The 20,884-nt window shown below is 37.2% G+C and overlaps 1 protein-coding gene across 2 annotated transcripts in view; it reads right to left on the bottom strand.

The window, feature by feature from the left end:
- The window catches only part of THSD4 (thrombospondin type 1 domain containing 4), a 236,772-nt gene that overhangs the window by 95,274 nt on the left and 120,614 nt on the right, over window positions 1-20,884 (bottom strand). The window lies entirely within an intron of this gene.

The following is a 20,884-nucleotide window of genomic DNA, read 5'->3' as shown; positions in this document are numbered from 1 at the left end:
GGATATCTCAAAAATATGACCCAAGAATAACCTGGTCTCATATGTCAGACAATAAACCACTTGAACTCACAATACAGGTACTTGAAAATATCTCAAAATTTTAGGAGGCAGGAAGTAAAAAAGGTGGTGAAATTGAGAAGAACACCATTATTAAGTATTATATTTCTTTTTGTAATTTGGTGAACTTTGTACACACAGCTGAATATGTCAGACTCCTCAGGCTATTTTTAAATTAGCTTTACCAACCTGTCTTTTCCTCTCCTATGAGAGGTAGAAGACAAAATAGTCTTCCTCAGAGCTGCAATTAAATACAGTCAAACTCCCAAAGCAGTATAGAAAATTAGCATTCGCACTGCTGCTGTAAAGTCCAAATTCTGTTCTATTTGCATTTGGATATCTGGTTCTCAAGCAAGGCAAATCTGACCTCTATTAATTAGACATGATTGCCACTGTACATCTTCCCTCTCAGTTCTTTCCTTGTACAGACTCCCACTATTGCCCATAAAGATCCCACATTCTCCTGCCTAACCTCACAATGCTGTTTGTTCAGCACCTCCAGAAAACCCTGCCCATTTTTACCTCTCAAATCAGAAGACCACCTTTCACAGGTCAACCTTTTCTTCCCCTTTTGACACACAGCCTTGCAGCGCTGTGGTGGTGGCAGCACCACTGCAGTACCTGCGAGCACCATGCTCAGCGAGGCCACGCCAGGGAGGACAGGGAGGAGCCCTGCAGTGCAGGCTGGCCAGGACTGGGGCTCTCAATGGAATCCTCTTCAGGTGACTCCCCTTGAGGGAGGAGTGCAAGCTTCAGAACATTCCGGAGCCAGAATAAGAGTTTCAGTATGGACCTCAAGAGTGGCTCTCCCCAGTGATCTGAATGACCACAGGGGTCAGCTGGGGACTCCTAAGAATGGTGACATTCCAACTGACAGCCCAAATCTGCAGCTTCTGAAAACGTGACACTGTAACCTTAATGGTACTTTCTGACATAAATCATTGAGAGCTCTCCATTACTATGTTGTTCTCACAAATACAACACCTCCCTTCAAGACCTACAGTTAAGAAGTATTTTCTCCCCTTTTAAGGATAGTTGAACATTTGCAGATTATACCATGGTGCTGACAGCTAAATGCAGAGCTGCCATTACAGGTACTTTGTACACTGGTTGCCTATGGCAAAGTCTTCAGAATAAAAATGTAAAGCTGAATAAACTTAAGGAAATTTTCCATCAAAACCCTGTCAGGAAGCCAATCTGTCCTTCCATATTTTTCTGAAATATCTAGATGTACCACAAAAGGAAAAAGTAAAGTGAGCAAACTGCCAACTAAACTGGAGTTCAAAACATTTCCAACAGAAGAGCTGCAACTATGATACTCTTAAAATTCAGGGCTTGAAAAAGTTTTAAAAGTACACACCATTTCAGATTGCAGTGTGTAACAGAAGCTCCAGTGATGAAAGCTCCTCCATGCAGATTGACCACTGCTTCCATAAAATTAAACTCTGTCTTGTTTTGCTGTTCTTCACAAAGTGAATTCGTTTTTCTGAATAAATACATAGCATGGGCACAATACTGCCCATCTTCTCTTCTTTAAGGGCAGGAAGAAAAGCAAATTTAATAATTTAAAATCATTAAAAATTATTTTAGTCTCCCTTCTGTTGATCATTCCCCAGTGCAGTGTATTTTCTGCAAATAATGAATAATCTTACTAAAGTCTAACTGAACTGAAATCTAACTTAGGATGAATTTCTGAACACAGAAAACTATACTAACATTCCCATTTAGTAAGTCATATAACTAATTCTTTCCATATGCATTTAATTTTCCCTCTATGAAAAATACAGGCAGAATTTCCTGAATTTCAGAAGCTGGTGCTCTGTTCTCCATGTTAAGACAAGAGATCTGCTCATACATGCTCCTGTGCCTTCAAGCTTTATCCCACTGAACTGGATGAAATTGTGCTGGTCCATAGGCACAAGTGCAGCCTTGCTTTTCAGCACAGAGCAAATTGAAACTTAACACTATGCACAACTTGCACTGCTGCAGCCATGATCAAAACTTTTCTGCAAACCTCAACAATCACTACACTGGAGATTACAAAAGTACTGGGGCAACAGAAAAAATCAGCTTATGACTGATGAGCTATTTCAGATATGAAGTTGTGCAGCAGCAGATAGAGAAACCAAAATAGCTTGCAACAGTAAAATGTAAGAAATAAGATGTCAGTAATTTCAACATAAAAACACCTTCACTTTTACTTAGAAACATAGCAAAATAATAGCATATCTATTTTAGGTGTATAATTGAAATAGAAAGTCCAAAATTATAGTTTAAAAAAAGAAAAACAAAAACCAAAACCAGAAAAAGCCATCACAATGTTTTGGGAAAAAGTTCCTATCTCTTATTCTCAGAAATAAAAATACACAAAACAAAAAAAGAACCTTTGGATAGTAAAGCTCTTATTAAGAAAGTACTGACATTCATCTCCAAAAAAATTAGCTGTCAGTCTCAAAGGGTTTGTAAATATCAATTAGTTTATGAAGTTTGCTTACTACCTTCCTCCTGAGGCAATGGTACCTGAATTTCAAAGAGGACAAGTTTGTTAAACTTCTCAAAAGTATCACCTCTACTGCTTTCTGCTAAAGGTATATTAGCTTAGAAAGTTGACCAAATTCCTAATATAAAAGAAATAATAGAGTAAAAACACAAGTCAAAACAAGCTTTTAAAGACTTCCTTTCTACTTCCTATAGCCTCAATGTCTGTAGAGTTTAACTCTCAAATTCTTAAAGCAAGATAACATGGAGGATGACTACATATTTCAGACTGAGTTACTTTAGAACAAGACAATGACAATTTCTGTGCATTTTGCATACAAGTGAAAAGAATTACTCTAATTCATGTTTTGTCACTACAGGTGCAACATCAATGCCACTGAATCAATGCCAGCTAGGCTGACACACCTAAACCAAATAACTATTTAAAAGTAAGCTGAAGGCCAAACCAAATTTGCTGCTACAGCATAACCAACAAGTCCTTCAACTGTTTCTTAAAACAAGTATTTAAAATAGCATTAATTTGCTTTGGACAGACACCATCTTCCAGGAATTACTAAAAAGAAAAGCAGTAGACACTGCATATTCTACTACTATTTAAGAAAAGGTGTTAGCTTTTTATTTCAGTATTTCGTGTAAAAATTTAACAGAGGAGGAAAAAGGCTGAATGTACAAGAAATTCAGTACAAATTACATAATCAAGTGGAAAATCTTGTATGCTTTGGTTTTATTTTAATTGGTCCTTTTTTTCCAGTTGGTGATCTGTAGGTTACTTTAAAAAAAGAAGGAAGGGAGAAAATTTTTGATGAAAATTATGTTGATGAAGTCATGTGTAAAGATGGCTGCCATATTTATTGCTGTCAGATAGGCATTTCCAATGATTACCTCATCTCATTTTTCCAGGAAGAATTCCTTTCTGAATTAATTATTCAGATGTATTAAGGTTAAAATAAATGACCACTGTGCTTTAGCCTGAACTACTGAAAGACACTGGCCATAACATTTTACTCAAAATTTATTTTATGAGGTTATGTTCATTTTATTTTAAAAATAATGTTTATGTTAAATTAAACAGTTGAAATAAAGAAGTCTCTTGCCACATTATGTGTGCTTGAGCAGACAGATAATTTAGACTGCAGAAAGAATGTGTTTTACTTGAAAAAAACCCAGTGTACTTGAGAAGGATGGAGGCAGAAAAATGCCTTTCCCTACCCTACCTTCTTGGATTCAGGAAATGCTGCAGCTGAAGCACTGAGGGATTTCTTTATCCCTGCGAAGGCATATACATCCACTCCCCTGGTTTCTGCATTTCCCTAGCAGACAGGGTGATGAAAGAGGGCAAGAGGTTCTCTCCTATCCTCTGCCTATAGGATTCTTGCTATTGATTGCTTCCTATTTTGATCTATAATGCTCCAACCCATCAAATAATCTGCTTTGACTAAGCAAGCAGAATCGCAAGCCTTGCTATTGCAGTCCTTTTGGAAGAGCCATGATCACACTGAATCTGGATTTCAGCAGATGAAATCACAATAGGTACAAGAAGGACCTGGACTTTTATAGATGCTACTGAACAAAACCAAACCCACACAGCTTGGGGAGGAAGACAAAGGGTGAGCTATGATTGCAGCCTGGGGGTTAAGTACACGGAGCCCTGTGCATGGAAGGCCAGACGTGCAGCACCTTGGAGGAAACAAGTTCCAGACCCGCACACATATTCCACTGCACCTCAGCATTCTTTCTTGGTTGAAGTTTTAACTCCATTTAGTATGTGAAACACCAAGTAACTCGCAGCTTTTATTTGTACCCTTTTGCTCAATTGTTTTGTTAGAAAAGCAGCTGACTTCACACAATTTCTTGTACAAAGTAAGTATTTAAGGGGATAGCTATGTCCCTAAAACTGAAATATTGTTTGGCTACCAGAATACTCCACTGCATGGAGCAGCATGTCTCCTGCTGCGACTTTATATAATGAAGCTGGAGATTTACTTCTCAGTTTGTATGTCTAATAATTTTTTGATTCCACTTTACAGTTATGGAAAAGACAAAGTGTTGCTGTGCAAAAATGCTCTTTAAAGAGTTTGTAATCAATTATTCCATACAGTCACTTTGTGTTCTGACTGATACTTTTTTTGGGCAACTTTCCAACTTCTGTTCCTGCTTATTTCCCTTCCTAAACTGCACAATCCTCATTTTTCCACTTGTTTGTAATCTAAAGTCACTCCAAGTTTGACTTCTCTGTTTTTCATCTTGTTCTTTCTCTTTCGTGAGGAAATAGAAATCAGTTTTAGAAAGTACACACTGTTAAAAAAGTATTACAACATCCTATGAGAACAGCATTACAAAGCAAGTTTCAAACATTGGTCTGTGCTTAGGTCAACCCAGCGTAGGTTACAGCAGAGGAAGTTGTCAGTTGCTTCCATAATAACAAGTTACCTTCATGACCATCCCATTTTCTCCTCTTACTGCCATGGTACTGGCACTGCACAGTGCTTTAAACTACACTCAAACCCTTAAAAGGAAATCTGAGCATTTCCTCCCTCTTCTCCCTGCTCTTGACTTCCTAAAGCTAAAACTTTTGATTACAAAGCCAGACTTTTCTTAGTAAAGTCCAACTTCAAAGAGCTGAATATTAACCTCAAATTGATTTATCAACTTGAATCTTTTCTTTGCTACTGAATCTATTATGCCACTCCCCTTTCTGGCCTTACAATGTGCTAGAGGGAGGATAGGACCTTTGGTTATCACCTGCCCAGGGCTGGGCTAGAATGTGTATTTTTCATGGCCATATTCCAATTTTCTATTTTGATGATAGAATTCTGGTTTATATCCCAAGTTCTCAGAGCACCTCTTTGCCTCCCCAGACAGTAGTTGCATAGTGCAAGGAGAATAAGATGACATTTATGAGGCATTCCTTCCTCTGACAAACACGACATTTTGACTACAGAGCAAGTGGACACCATTCTTTGAACTTCAAATTTTTATGACTACCATTCATCTTGTGGCAAAAATTCTTATTTCTGAATTTGTTAATCAATGTCTTTGTTTTCCTAATAAGGTATTAATATTTTCATAATAAGGCATTAATATTTTAATATTAATAAGGCATATTCTGTTTCTCCTCACACTTAAACTTTGATAATATTTTCTTAAGTATTTTCATAACACATTATTCAACATTATTCATGCTGCCTTCTTCCTCTTCCTATACACAAAAGAGTCATGAAACCAAAAGGAAGAGAGTTCTTTGATGGATCCTATTTAATCTGCTTTTCTATATGCATGAAAAAAGTGACACATATTTCTAGAAAACTACCTCTCATCACCCAAGTTTCACATAAGGCATTTGGATCTGTGTTTCCTGTTGAAGTGTGGCAAATGAGCAGCCACTAAAAGTAGGACCCAAAGGAAAAGCAGACCTAACCCTTTAAAATATTAGAACCCATTCCTTTGTAACTGCCACAAACCTGGAATAAACCTATACTTGGTACCAGTGCTATATTTGGATATTTTACCTAAAATAAGAAATGAGACTAAATATGTTGGTCCATTAACAAAATTGAATCCCCATGAAAAATTCTAAATAATCTGTAACTATATAAAATTAATTATAAATCATACAAATAATACATATCTATTTCCTGGGGACAGTAAGCCTCCTCCTAGGTAAAACAATCTAAATATGAGTTTGAATCAGGGTATTTTCAAATCTTTCACTTCTTCATGAGGGATAAAGGTTGATTCTTCTAATTATACATGTAGAAAGTAATTTAAAGATACAACAAGATCTGGATCATGTAAGTATATTTGTTTTAACTATAAAATCAAATAAACAGAAAAGTACAAAAAAAAAAAAAAAAAAGGTACCAAATGGCATAACACAATATGTCACACCCTACTCCATATATCCTCCTATGAGAACAGAATTATAAAGGAGAGTCTCTTGAGAACCAGAATGAAAAGCTTGGAAATTAGATGTTAGTGGCAACACCTGTTTTCCCAAGTGTACAGCTGGCAAATGACAGCTACCTTAAACATGCCATCATAAAATGATGGGAACAAGTGTCTCCAAGAGAAAACTAACCAGGTAGGATTGTGAATGCAATAGTAATTTTCAGTTTTGCTTGGAAACTTTCCTGAAATTCTTCCAGAGGATGAAGCCCTGGTAGAACATCTTTTCCTGCATATACATCCCCTGACCAGTCATCTTCTACAGTGGTAAAAATCTCAAAGCATTAATGATATTCTTTGAGACAGAAGAAAACAGAACTTTGAAGATCACTGTGAGTCTTTCCCAGGAGTGGATCAAGTGTAACACATGCTAGGCCAATATGCAGATAAGAGCTGTGTAAAAAACATTATGGTAAAATCTATTTTTGAAGAAAAGAGCATCACCTCCTGCCAACTAAAGATGAAGAGAAAGCTCTGCAAAAGCTGGCCAGTATTTTTCATGCTTTCTACTTTCCTAAAGCAATAAAACAGTATCAGCCACCTTCAAAAACTGTCAGGTTGCAGTGACAGCAGCTCCCTAAAGGGATGGGGAGTCAGGTGTCAAGCTCCAACAAGGGCAGCAAGGCAGATGCTTTCACTGGCCAGGACTCCCCACTGCCACTGCAAGTCAGAGACAGGCAGGTCCAGGGAGGGCAGGTCCAGGGTCAAACAAGTCTGTAGTGCCAAGGCAGGCCCAGGGCCAAGCCAAGCAGCCAGTCCATGGAGCAGGCTACAGACCAGCAGGATCTTGGCCAGGGCACACAGGACTGAGGCTGAGCCACACCAAGGCTGCCTCCAAGGCAGCTCAAACTGGGACTGGAGGCCCAGGGCTGAATTTAAATGTGGCTGCTGAGGTAGCCTGTGTGAGCACCAGGCTGAGGCTGGTCAGAGCCCTGAACATCTGTGTCCAGGGCAAAATTCACTTTTCTAGCCACGTGTATAGAGGGCCAGCAGAAGCAGAAATCAACCAAGCAAAAGGAAGAAGGTAGGAGATTGTATCTGGCAGCAGATACAATCTTGAACAACAATCTTGAAATAGAGGTAACCAATAAGGAGTCAGTACTGTACATATCACACAGACTAATGAGGGGACAGGATTTGAGCAGCATTCAACAGAGCAAAAGAAAGTCAGCATCCCAGCAGGAGTCATACAGCTGGAGAACCAGAGCCAAGGACAAACCTGCAGCACAGGCACCTCTGTTCTCTGATGTCACAGAGGTACTAAATCACAGATTAAGATCCAAAGGATGAATAGAAAGAACCTTGGAAGACTTGTATCATGATCTATTGTATTTTTGATAGTTTATAGGAATACCAAACTTCCACCCTCTTCTGATAGGAAAACAAAAAGGAAAATGACTGTTTAGTTGCCAGAGGAAATGTATGTGTTTCACTGAAAACTTGGGATTTAACTGCAATGCTGGTCAAAATACACTGGATGCAACACGCATCCAGAATACAAATCCAAGAAGAAAGAGGAGGAAGGTTTCCAAAGTAATTTCATTACACATCCCAAGTTACCTGAAGTGAGCAGAGAGAACTAATCTCATAGTACTGTAGCCTACACTTTGAGCAGCAAGCACATCTCAACTTTTCCCATCTAGTTACTAAACTCCTAAGTCAAAGGTGCAGTTATTCCTTCCCAAAAATCTCTCCATATTCTGTTTGATTCCATCTTCCCAATTCACCATCTCTACCATAGGACTGTCTGATCTTAGCATACTGCCTGCCTCTACGGCATTGCAAATTAAAAGAATTAACACCAGCCTAGGTCAAAATCTACCCTGTTAGTAGACTAAAGGCTCATTTTTCATCACTGGGGGTCCATGCCAGGTCAAAAACACACAGCACCAGCAGATCAGTTACACTGCTGGTGCAAATTAGGTACAAATTAGAAGCATAGCTGCAGTGCTAGAACAAGGCTTCTCTTTCTCTGCAGATCTATAATGTATAAAATTGAACAAACACTTTCTAAATAAATAGAAACTGTGCATCTTTATTGCCTTGATAAAAAAAATTCTAGAGAATCTAATTGTTTATACAGTAGATTCTGTGGATAGTTTATCTTATAAATGTGCTTGCTTTCAAAGTAATCCTATTAAACACATGCTGCCCATTAGAAGCAAGTGAACCTTCAGTGCAAGTGGAGTCTTCCAGCTATCTGGACAGTGGTCCCACATGCTTAAAAGCTTGGGAAGCACACAGCTAGAGCAGACTTCATTCAATTTTTCTAGGTGTCTTTCAAGTACACATACCATTTCTGAAAATGACCAATTCTGCATGGCTGATTTCTGCTACACAGGAAATTGGAACCATATAGCTACAGATTATGTTAAATCTTGAGCTAAATGGCATGTGTATGAATTCTGAAAATTCATATGCAGCTCAAACTAGATAAGGAGCATCCTAAAATAATTATGCATCCTTGTGTCTCAAATATTTCATTTACTACTGGATTAGCAACTCTCAAACTGATAAATACTTGAATAAAAAGTTGATGAGTCTCTGAGTACCCAGAGCACATCCAGTATAATTTAACTTGAAATTTCCCTTCCTGACTCCAACAACTGAAACAAATTCAGTACTGCCAGATTTTCTCATGGGACAAACAACTTGTCTAAATTCGGGCAAATTCACTTCTCTACTATATAAGGAGGAGAGTTAAGCCCAAAATGATTGCATTAAGTTTTTTGGTACTCTGAAAACTTTTCTTAAGAAGTCACATAGCATGCCATTTTATTTGTCAGCAGTTATATATAACTCTTAAACCTTGGTATATTAAAACGTGTGTGTGTGTGTGTGTGTGTGTGTGTGTGTGTGTGTGTGTGTGTGTGTGTGTATAAAGCCTTCAGTTTTAATTTTACAGAGTAAAATCTCGACACAATGGCACAAAATCTGGAAATACTGCTTGTTGGTAACAAGGTATAAATAAATATAGAAATAATTCTAGTAGGAACACAAAGAAAAAAATTACTTCTTAAAAGGTCACCTAGAACAAAGGAAGTGAGGAAACATTCTCTATGTGCATTTTGAAAGACACAAATGGTGCTGATTACTTTATCCCCATACTCAGACTGTCTACGTGGGTTAAGGCTAGCAATAATACCAGTTCTAATCTTAAAGGCCCGTGGAGAGACATAAAACCAGACTGCTTAAGAAATCTGGTTGTAAAAGCACATCTGTGCAGCCAACACCATCACATGGCTGGAAAACAATCAGAATTCCAACAAGAATCAAGTGAATAAAACTCACAGAAAATTCCTTCATTGTGGAAGGAAGATTTCCTTTGGAAGATTTCCTACACAGTTCTAAATCTCTTCAATATGATAATTTCATATTTGTGTGGAGCATATCTCAAATAATTTTCCAACAATGTTTCAGATTTCCTCACAATGAAGATTTTTTCACAATGAGCTACTTCTCAATGAATGTATCACTTATTTTTAGGTACAGCTCCATATGCTAGCTCATGTCCTATGCCATAATACCCATAGTACTCAGCAGGTACTTATTTGCCTGGGGTATCAGTGTTAGAACCCTGCTAGCCCACTGGTAGCATAGCTGGTTTATATTTGATTTGCCTTTTTCACATGTGTTTTGCAAACCATTTACCACTGCTGGTTTAGATATACTGTCAAGGGATTTGTGCAAGCATCCAAAACAATGACAAAACTAAGAATTTTGAAAAAAAAAAAATTATCTCATCTTTACTTTTTTGTCCACTCGTAGTTTTTTGGGTTTTGCCATGATGTTGGACAGCTGCATGGAGAATGAAGGCACACACAGATGCATAAATTCCCCCAGTGACAAATAAGCAAACAAATCCAGCCATCATTTCCACACTGGCCGTTTTGTCTATTTAAGTTTGCATATTTGTCATTACTTGTTTTAGAAGCAAGTTTACAATTAAGTATGGTCATTTTATCTCTTTCCAAGAAAACACCAAATAAAGCACAATGATAAGGTTTTCAGCATCTGTTCTTAACCACAAATATCTGAATAATGTTTTTAACTGCTGGGTCTGTGATATTATTTTTTTTCTCAATCTTGCAAAGTAAGTAGCCGTTTTATAGTGCCTTAGTTAATTTATATTTAATCAGAAAAGGTGGGGTTGATTGAAAACTGCTTCTCTTTCCGTCTCAGTAACCATTTCATTCATTTTACTAATATGACGCACAGATTTTTCACTTTTTTACTTTTACTGAAAAGAACTGATATTCTTCTTTCTTACGAAAAATTTCATAAATAAAAGTTTGGAGTACAAAATTCTGCACAATATGCTAGACCAGAAGTCTAATTCATACAAAATATGTAATGTTTTAAATTCCGAAACATGTTATGTGCAAGTGGATCAAGACAATAATTTAGTACACAGGCTAAAATGTGGCAGTAAATGGAATTAAACAAATTCATTCTGCCACGGAACCCTAGTGACTACTCATCCAAAGCCAAAATAGACAAAGAATTAAATCAAGCACTATTCTTTGAATGAGAATATTTATTATGAAGTATTACTACAGAATAATAGGCATTTGTCTTAAAAAAGCTTTTAAAATCTCATTCTTAGGATGTGTCAAGATTTTTTTTTTTTAACTTACCAAGATTTTTTTTGCAACACAGAGACACTATATAAAGTGCTTAGTAAAGATTGGATTTCAAGTTGGTAACCTTTCTTTCTAGGAAAAACTTGACTTTTTAATTTACTCTTAAAAACTTTAACTATGAAGGATTCCAAGTCAGATACTATGCTTAGTTTTAGTAAATATTCTCATATCCATATCTAGAAGGACAATATATTTAAGAAGAGAAAAGTTTTTTAGATGCAAGATCACCTATTCTACGTATTATTAGGCAGAGCATAATCAGCTTCCGAGGGTATTTTAGGAGATTACCAGTTAGGCCATTCAGTATATCTGTCCTACCACCCCAACACTTTCAATCACTGCCTTTCAATCTGTGCAGGAGCCACAGACTATTCCTTTCATCATGGAGAAAAATACAGGACACATCCATAATTCCCCATTTAGGCTATGATCATGCTATTCCCTGCCAAGGCGGTTTGGCAAGCAGGGAAGATATTTCAAAGGAAAATATATAGGGCCTCACTCAGCCATATTAATGCTCCTTCACATTCCTCTTGCAATATTATCCAGCCTATAAGGCTTATTTAAGTACAAGAACATCTTTGGCAAGCAGAGCTTTCAAAACAGAGACCCACGTGGAGAATCCAACAGCAGTACTTAGTTTTCACCTTCACACAATTGCCATATTACAAAAACAACTTGTACTTACATGGGAACACAAAGTGATGGATAGGTTTAGATTTGAAATCAAATATAGCTTTCCCAGCAAATTTTAAAATTGGGGAGGTCTGCTGCTGTCACCTGGTCATTTTGTGTAAAAATTAGAAGGGAAAAAAATCCCTACAGAAATATACCAGCCAATATTCTACAGCAGTACCATAAAGGGTAACTCTAGACTAAAAAAACTGATTTTTTAATTGGATACAATAGTGGGAAGCAAGGACTGTCCATTATATGGCTGAAAAAAACCCCAACACACAGATACCCCTACCTTAACAAATGTCTTCTCTAAGCAAATTCATGTTATGAGTATTCTAACACAATGTTTCAATTGGAAGAATATATAGGGTTTTAATCCAAAAGACATCCCCATTATGCTGAATTTGACATTCCTCTTCCAAACTGAAAATTAACAGGAGGACAGTTTGATCAGTTACAGGATGGTGCATCTTACACTTAAAGGGACAAAGAAAATTGTCAAAAGTGTGATTCTGAAAGAGCTGAAAGCGAAATCTCTCTTTGCATTTAAGCATCTAAGAATTTTAAGTCAAACTCATGAATGAAATTCCTACAGCACAAGGAGAAAAGACAGCTAACAGTTGCTCTGCAATAAGGACTGCTACTAGTTTATCAGATGTGATCAGCTGACCACAGAGAAGTTTGGAAAAATTATTTTAAGGTAGTTCTGTTTTTATTTGGGCTGTAGTAAGACTATGGAGAACATTTTTGTAAGAGTCAAACCTCTGAAAGTATTGCATGCTGCACTCATCTTGGTCATTCTTTGTACAGTATGTGTATAACTGACAGATTTGCAACAAGTTTCTGAGCTGGAAGTTCTTTTTGAATTACTTTCAAGTTCAGAAAAGTGGATTGGGATTACACTTAAGAAATACAAACTCTTAATTTTATATGAAATTAAGTTCTAATGAATTTGCTCTAGAAGAGACTTTTTATACAGTGCATGACAACTCTTGCATCTAATTCTGCATCCTGCCAGAAATTCAATCAGGCTATAGCACACCCCAGTTTACCACCACTATTACTACTCACATCAATCACACAATGTTTACTCTGAACATACACTTGCATAGTGTGTGGGAACACTAGAATACAGGAATTCCCAGGAATATACTGAGCATGTGAACCCACCTATTTCATGCAATTAAATCCAATACAACAGCAGCAGTATAAATACACTGCTTCTGAAATAGACGATTTTACTTTTTCCAATCTTCTGTAACACACTTTTGCAGACACAATCTTAAGATTCTTATATTAGCTCCCAATCATTTCATATAACAGGCTATGAAATCTTAAATATCCACCTGGTTCTGTCTCCATTTGGAAAAGAAACCACAGCAAAATCAAAATCTTTAAAATCATATTACAATACATCTTTGTAGATAATTTTCCTTTACAACTAAAATTCCATTCAAATCTGAATTTAAACAGATATTCAGAAATATTTTTGAGAAAATAAAAATTCTACACTTCTCTCTGTGATGAATTCTGCTTTCTTTTAATAATTGATATCAAGGTCCTCTGTCCAACTTATACACTCATCTGCTCTTTGAACCTAGTGTTTTATAGGCACACGCTACACAAATCTCTCTTCTTTATCTGATTAAAACGTGCTCATTTCACCCATCAAAATGCTGAAGAAAAAAAAATGAAATCATGATGATAAAAAGCTTATTTAAGCTTCAAAAGGAAAGCATACTCAGGGATGCCCCATTTAACATGTAAGCAGTAACAGATACAGCTACCAGAGCATCACAGGAATTGTATTCTGTCAGCAGAGGGGCCAAACTGTGACCATCTCCTGTACAGAGATTCAGACTGGCTTTCATTTGGTTGGTGCTATTTCCAATTCTGCCTTTTTTTTTCTTAGAGAACTGCAAATGTCCAGCACCTCTAGGGTCTGTATCTTGTTCAACTCCAGCCTGCTGACACACTGACGAACAGCATCTGCCAATTCAAAGCAGCTCTGACCAGACTGACTTGATGCAATCTGGCAACTTTAATCATCTTAAGCTGTCCTCTGGAATACCTGTTCTGCATCTCAAAGTGCCTTTTCCACAAAAGTTAAAATGGTTGGTGTAACTTTGTAGAAATTCACTGTTTTGTAACACTGGGCATAATATTCTACATCTGGATAGCCTAGACAAATACACAAAACCCCTTCTTATTCTCCCAGGTTAACATTTCCAGAAAGAAAAGAGGGCATGATTTAGAGGAAGAGCTGAGGCCTTGAACATATGGTTGCTGTAACCTGTGCAACATAAGCTGAGAGAAGGAGAGGGTAGCTCATCCAAGTTCTATTCAGGAATACATCTAAGACACACCAACAGACACTGTATATACAACCAAAGTATCACACACATAACAGGGTTGAAGAAAAAAGCAGAAATAGAAGGCCTTTTGCTAATTTTCTAGCTAGCAGCAAGTGTGACATCTCCCTTTGGAAAGGGAGTTGGAGGCCAGTGGCAATAGCAGAACAAATTAGCTGTATTGGCCTGGAAAGTTTATGATTAGCTTGGGAGGTCTGAAGCCTGCTGATCACTACAAAAATAACATTTCACTTTGATGCATGTCTATCGACTCTCACTATATTAAAATGTTTTCATTTCTAAATGTGGGTTTCAGCTGCTGTGTCTGGCCACCATGTGACATGAAAGTGAGGATCTTTATGTAACACATTTTTTTTCTAATCAGTATTTCATACAAGAGAAGTTAGTGAACACTGAATATTCTGTGTGCTTGTGTGCCTGAAGTGATTTAAGAGTTCAAACTAAGACAAAATACTCATTCCTGAAAACACATACTGGAATAAAATGCACAGGTTCAACATTAGAACTAAAATATCTTATGGCAAATTGAGTGGACAATTCTGATATTTTAAAAATTAAGCCAGAGAACTGCATAAATCAAGATCAAAACTCCACTGCAAAAGCATATGAACTACCAGGACATTGACCACATATCCTCTAGCAAACATTAGAAAGAATTAATTTGTGTGTTGGCAGAAGTACAGCACCTTAAGCACTTGTGCAATAAAAACGTCGGACACGACAATCAGACAGTATGAAACTATTCCTACAGGGGCTTTAACACTTGTTATGAACTGCTGTATTAGAGAAGTTCAATCTTTCTTTGCAGCTACCTTAGTATTTTTTCAGCCAGAGGCAAATAACTCTTTACAAATGTGTCTCTTCCACCTCTGACTTGAGGATTTGGGATTGGTTTCCCTAAATGAGGCTTGTCTTAAATTTGCTTTACAATAAGAAAGAACTGCCATTGTACAGAGAAGCAGTTCTATTAAGCTTCATGTTCTGTTACTCATACCATATAAAGCTCCCTCTGTCATCTCTTCATCATGCCAGATGAGAAGGGCTAATGGGGATCTTGTGTTTATGGCAATGGTCAGGGACTCTGAAAAGCTAGGTTCTTACACATAAGCACGAGGGAAATGAGCTGTCTGTGTTCCTAGATGGACAGCCATATACAAATATAATTCAAAATCAAGTTTGGATTTTAAGACCAGCATTGAATGAAGACCAAATTTCACAATTTTGAAAATATTAGTGAATTTAGAGAATTAGAGAACTTTAGAGAAATCTAACATGATGTAAAACTACTAGGCTGTGATAGTTTGGTTTGAAGATGCAGTTCCAATCATCACTTCCAAAGTTATAGTGGATTTACATTCAACATTCCTTCTGGTCAATCCCTAAATGAAGAGAGAAATGACAAGCACAAGTTCTTAAAGTGCCCAGATTCACAACCACCCCCCCACCCCCAAAAACAGCTTTCCTCTTTCGCAGTCTTTGTGCAGTTGTTGCCAAGAAGTAACAGAAAAGCCTCCACAGGTCTTTACTACTCATGTGTCTCTTTTCTTATTAGAGAGCCATGCAAATGTCCTAATGACTTTTGTACAATATTCTTTTAGCTCATGGGAGCTGCTTATTTTGGCAAAAGTTTCTTCTAGCCCAATAGTTATCTTCAGGTAATTGCAATAATGACAGTTCTGCAAAGATTTTCAGAACAATATGAAAAAATTATATACCACTTCTCTAGCAAATTATTAGCAACTTCTTTACCAAAACAGTTTTGGTGATCCCCAGTTCTCTTCTTATGCAGGTATGTTTTGAATCCTACACAGAAGTTAATACAGATTCCAAACATTTGATGCTGACAGTTTATATGTGCAGGATAATGTATATTGTTGAGAACATGTACTATACAAACCAAGAAAACTGAAGAGATTGATTTATAATTCACATTACACAGCTTGAGATACGCTTCTGCATGAACTATCTGTCAAGGACAACTACTATGATTCTGTGATCAAATAGCTGGTGACACTAGGGAAATTTAGTATACATATGCAAGTAAGCTGAAATTATTTTACACTGCTGTCACTATGCAAACAAACCAAAATGAAAGCTAAACAGAATGTTCTTTGTAATAGCTGAAAAAAGGAAGGGCACATTTCAGACAGATGTCACTGAATGTCTATTGAATATACTTCTACTAATATAGTATGAAAAATTATGCCAACAACTTTAATGGGTAATTAAGTGGTTGTTGTGAATACATTAACAACTTTTTCTTTCCCTTGGTAGGCTGATATTTGTGTTAATTTCATGTCCTGTGTTCTACATTATTTTATTCAACAAACAGAACAAAATCTGGCACAAACATCAAACTGATGAACTAAAGAGGCAAAACTAGGCAACTTTTCAACTGAAATCCACAGGATTACACAGAATCACTGGGGCAGTTGTTGACTTCATAGAAGGAGCACAACACTGCACATTTAATATACTTCATGCAAGATTAAATTCAGGTGACTTATTAAGCAGCAAAGAGCTCAGCAATGAAGAGACTTAGAACATTGTGGACAGTTTAGCATCTGTTTAAGTTTAAGAAATATACATTATGACATTCATGTTGTCAGGCTGACAGAGCAATTGGCTAACTCAGGCACATGACTTTTGTTTGTTCTAACCCACACTGATTGGTCTACCACATACAAACTCTTTTTATCAGCGTTTTCAAAACTTGGACTTTCCACCACATTGTTTCTAAGCTGTGGACTAATACTTATAAAATATAGTCTTATACCAATCAGATTTCTGCTTTTGGCTATGCAGTTTTAACAGCTAACTATAGTTTCATTCAGTTTCCAGCAAAAGTCAGGATTACTATGGAGAATATACAGGTCAGGAGAGCAACTTATAATAGCAATTAATGTCATAAATTCAGACTGACATTGGATGTCATTACTGTTTATTTAAGTACAACATGAATGTAACAAATGTCAGCTATTTTAAAATATTTTTAATTTAACTCAAACATTGGGCAAGTTACTGTTTGTCTGAGCTAGTCATGAGCCACTAAAAGTTCTGCATTTTAATAAGAAGTGATCTAATAATTTTTCCCTGCTCCACCAAAAAAAAAAAAAAAAAAAAAAAGCTTTAGAGCTTAAGATATTTTACAGATTATTTCCAATTTTGTTTTTGTATACAATAGGTATCTGTCTATAGAGTAATAACTTTTTAACCAGTATTACCACATAAAAACATGATCATGAATGCATCCACTACCCATCCCCTGGCACAAGAGACCCTAACCAGAAAACAGTGAATAAAGGGATTCTTAGAACTGTGGAAAGACAAGAAGGCAGTGCAGTTGCATTGCAAGTTCACAAATACGAACATTCCAGCCAAACCTAAGTGTGCACAGAAAAGGGCCATTAAAAATGGCAAAACAAAGGATTATATTCTTTTTGTACTATGTTCTTGTTCCCTGTGCAGATTTCTTTCTAGCTGTGTGGTCCCTCGGCTAAAATGAAAAACATTCCTGGAGGACTTTTGACGTTGCAGTGATGAGGAGTAAGGAGAGGCTAGAGAACACCTACTGCAGCAGGGGTAACATTTGTTAGTAACAAAAGCTCAGACTCGACAGTGGAACGGAAGAAGCTGATAATGAAAAGATGGGAGTCAAGTGGGAGGAGAAGGACTCTGACTAATACTCATGATTCACTGAGAGGAGTTACTGAAAAGACAAGTGTGATGATGAAAAAAGGTGCAGGAGCTAAATGGGTTAGAGGCAGACTCTTACTGCTTTAGTGTGAACTCACAGGTAAGTGCCTCTTCCCAGCATCCTGTGAAATAGGAATGCAATATCCATTTAATAATCTACTATGAGCACTTTGTATCCAAGCAAAGGCATTTGGAGTAATACTTTTGAAGTTATTATCTCAAGATATATTGAGAGAGATCACATAAAATTATTCAGGTCATGATTTAAAATGCTTACCAAATGGGCAAAACCAAAAAAAAAAATAGAATGGAAAATTAAAGAATGTATTTAAGAACCACCCTTCATAAAACACTAAAAGTACATACTTGCAAAACTCAACTGAACACTTAAATTGATTATTTAACAAATAAGAATGTCAAATACAAAAACTGTGCACCAGGCTATAACACCTTTGTCATTTAGAAACAAACAAAGCCAGGTTCTCTCTACTGACAATTTTGAAAGAGGTTTTCTCTTTCTGTAAATGACACAAGTACTGTAACCATGATATTTCATTAACAGTATAATCATGAAAGGCCTTGATCTGTAGTTTATCAAGTAATTAAAAATTATATTGCTTTTCCATTGTTTTTCTGAACTTTAAATCCTTTCCTGACAGAATCTGTGGGTGGCAATAACATTTCCCCCATGCAGTAAGACACAGACTGCAGATGCAATGGCTGCAGAAAAAGACGTTACTAAACATACATCAACTTTCACAGAAATGCCCTTCCTCTTTGGGGAGCAGAGGGGTGACAGTGAGACTGATCAGAATCAGGACATGCACTTCTGACCCACAGAGCTCTTAAGAATGTTTCCTTCACAACCCTCAAGGGATTGCCACTGACATCAAAGATAAAGACAAGTAGAAAACTGGAGCTCACCCTGTGAGGTTTGAGTTTCTTCAATTCACTAAAAGATCTGCTCATTAAACAAGGCACTACTACGAAAGATTTCCACAAGCCAAACTTCATCTTAAATTTCACATTCTACTTTCAATAATTAATATTTAATGCTTAGCAAATCCAAAGAGAAGTTGATGACATCCATTCAGTCAAGAACCCACCTTGTCCTAGGGGAAATTTTCAAAAGCACCTGAAGTGCAAGAAAACCAGAGATCCTAATGCAAGTCAGTACATCTGTTGTGTTCATCTTTACCAGTGCTTTGAGAAAATCTCCCCCATAAAGCAACAAAAATGTAAAAACATCTCTAAAAGCATCCTTTGCTCAAAAATTACTGTTCCACGTATTCAGCATTAGATTTCTGATGTGCTTCTAAGAGTGCCACTCTTTGGAGAGTAAGCACTTCTTTATTTCAAGAATAAATTAAAAAATTTAAATTACAAATGTAAACTACTTTTCCAGCTCAGTATTTCAAAATCCCAACAAAGCATTCATGAGTAAGTACTTGGAACACATTTTTAAGTAAGGCACCAGTGACTTCAGGACCCCAAACTCCCAGGTTGCTGAAGGTCTTCAGCAGCACACGCATTGCTGTGCAAGGCAGAGACCCCTGAGGGAGTGATCAAGGGATCTGCTCTGAGTACAGAACATAATTTAGCTGTGACAAGCTAAACTAACAACTACTGGGTCAGGTCTGTGTTGGCAAATGGCTTCCACCATTGTTCCAAAAGGAACATGTCCAAAAATCTCAGACTTTTTACCCATGTTATGCCCAGAGCTATTACAGCTGGCATAGCACTGAAAAACAAATGCTCAGTAGGATAAAGAGAAAAGAGTTTGTGCAGGAAATCTGCAACTGTGTTCAAAATGAACTCCTGATGACATATTTACATTTTGTATGCAATCAAATTCTTATTCTTTCTTTGTCCCTAAAAAAGATCTTCAAAGGAAAAAAAAAAGCCCCAAACTGTCAAGAGTTCTCGACATAAAAAAGCATGCACTAAATGCTATGGGGTCAAAAGTTTGAAAAATATCTGGGTTTTATTTCCAACATACCCACCCTACAAGCAGGCTGCATAGCTTTCTTTAACAGCATTCTTAGAACTGAGGAGTACACATGAGCCAATTTCCTCCTCCTGCTCTCGGGTACCGCCAGCCCCTGGAGGGTTTGAGGCTGCCCTGCAAACAGCGATGTAGGTCACTCCTGCTGAATTGCTTGACCTGAGCTCTGTGCAGCTGTACCAGCTCTGGGACACACAATCCTCCTGTGCCAGGAGTCGGGTTTCTCCACACAAGGTTCACTGGCAATGGTACCAAGGAATTAACCAGAGACTAAAGTCACTGAGGGGTTCATATGATTCCAAAAAAAAGCCAACCTGAACACAGTAAACTCTAAACTACTAACTAAGCCTTCTAAAACCTTATTATAGAAATTAATTACTCCTGAGTAGAAGGCTGGCCATCTAAAATGTTTTCAGAACCATAATATTCTCTAGATGACAGCCCTAGGCACAGCTGCTAAAATAATCGTCCACCATGTGAAAACTGAGGTTTACTGGTAAAAACTTCCACAAAAGCTTTTCATAAATCAGTGCAGCCCCTCAACACAAACACCACACAGCAACATCCAAGGATTCCTGCTTACAGCTTTCCACTGAGTACTGCTGCCTTACAGCCAAAGATGGTACATTTTGCAATTTTTTCTCTGCAGTTACTTCTACAGAAATAACTACATGATAGTTTGCAGCAGATGCAACTCACTCTGTACTCCTTCAAACTCACCAGATGCCAAATTTCCCTGAACAGAGCAAGGGTGAAAGTGTAAAATTTAACAGTGGAACCACATGCCTTTCTGAGACAAAGTACCAGGCACACTCAGGATCAGCATCATGTGGCTACAAAGCTTCTGCATGGCAAGGAGCATGAGCCAAAAAACCTTGTATCTGCCTGCCAAAAAGCATGGCAAAAGATTACTTCAAAGCAAGCTAGAAGTAGATTATTTGAGCGCCTGAGGCTTTTGGCTGAAAATTTTTTGACTGGATGTCATATGC

Source organism: Taeniopygia guttata, chromosome 10 (assembly GCF_048771995.1).
Source record: "Taeniopygia guttata chromosome 10, bTaeGut7.mat, whole genome shotgun sequence".
NCBI classification, from domain to species: Eukaryota; Metazoa; Chordata; class Aves; order Passeriformes; family Estrildidae; genus Taeniopygia; species Taeniopygia guttata.
This window is presented reverse-complemented; position numbering and strand designations above follow the sequence as displayed.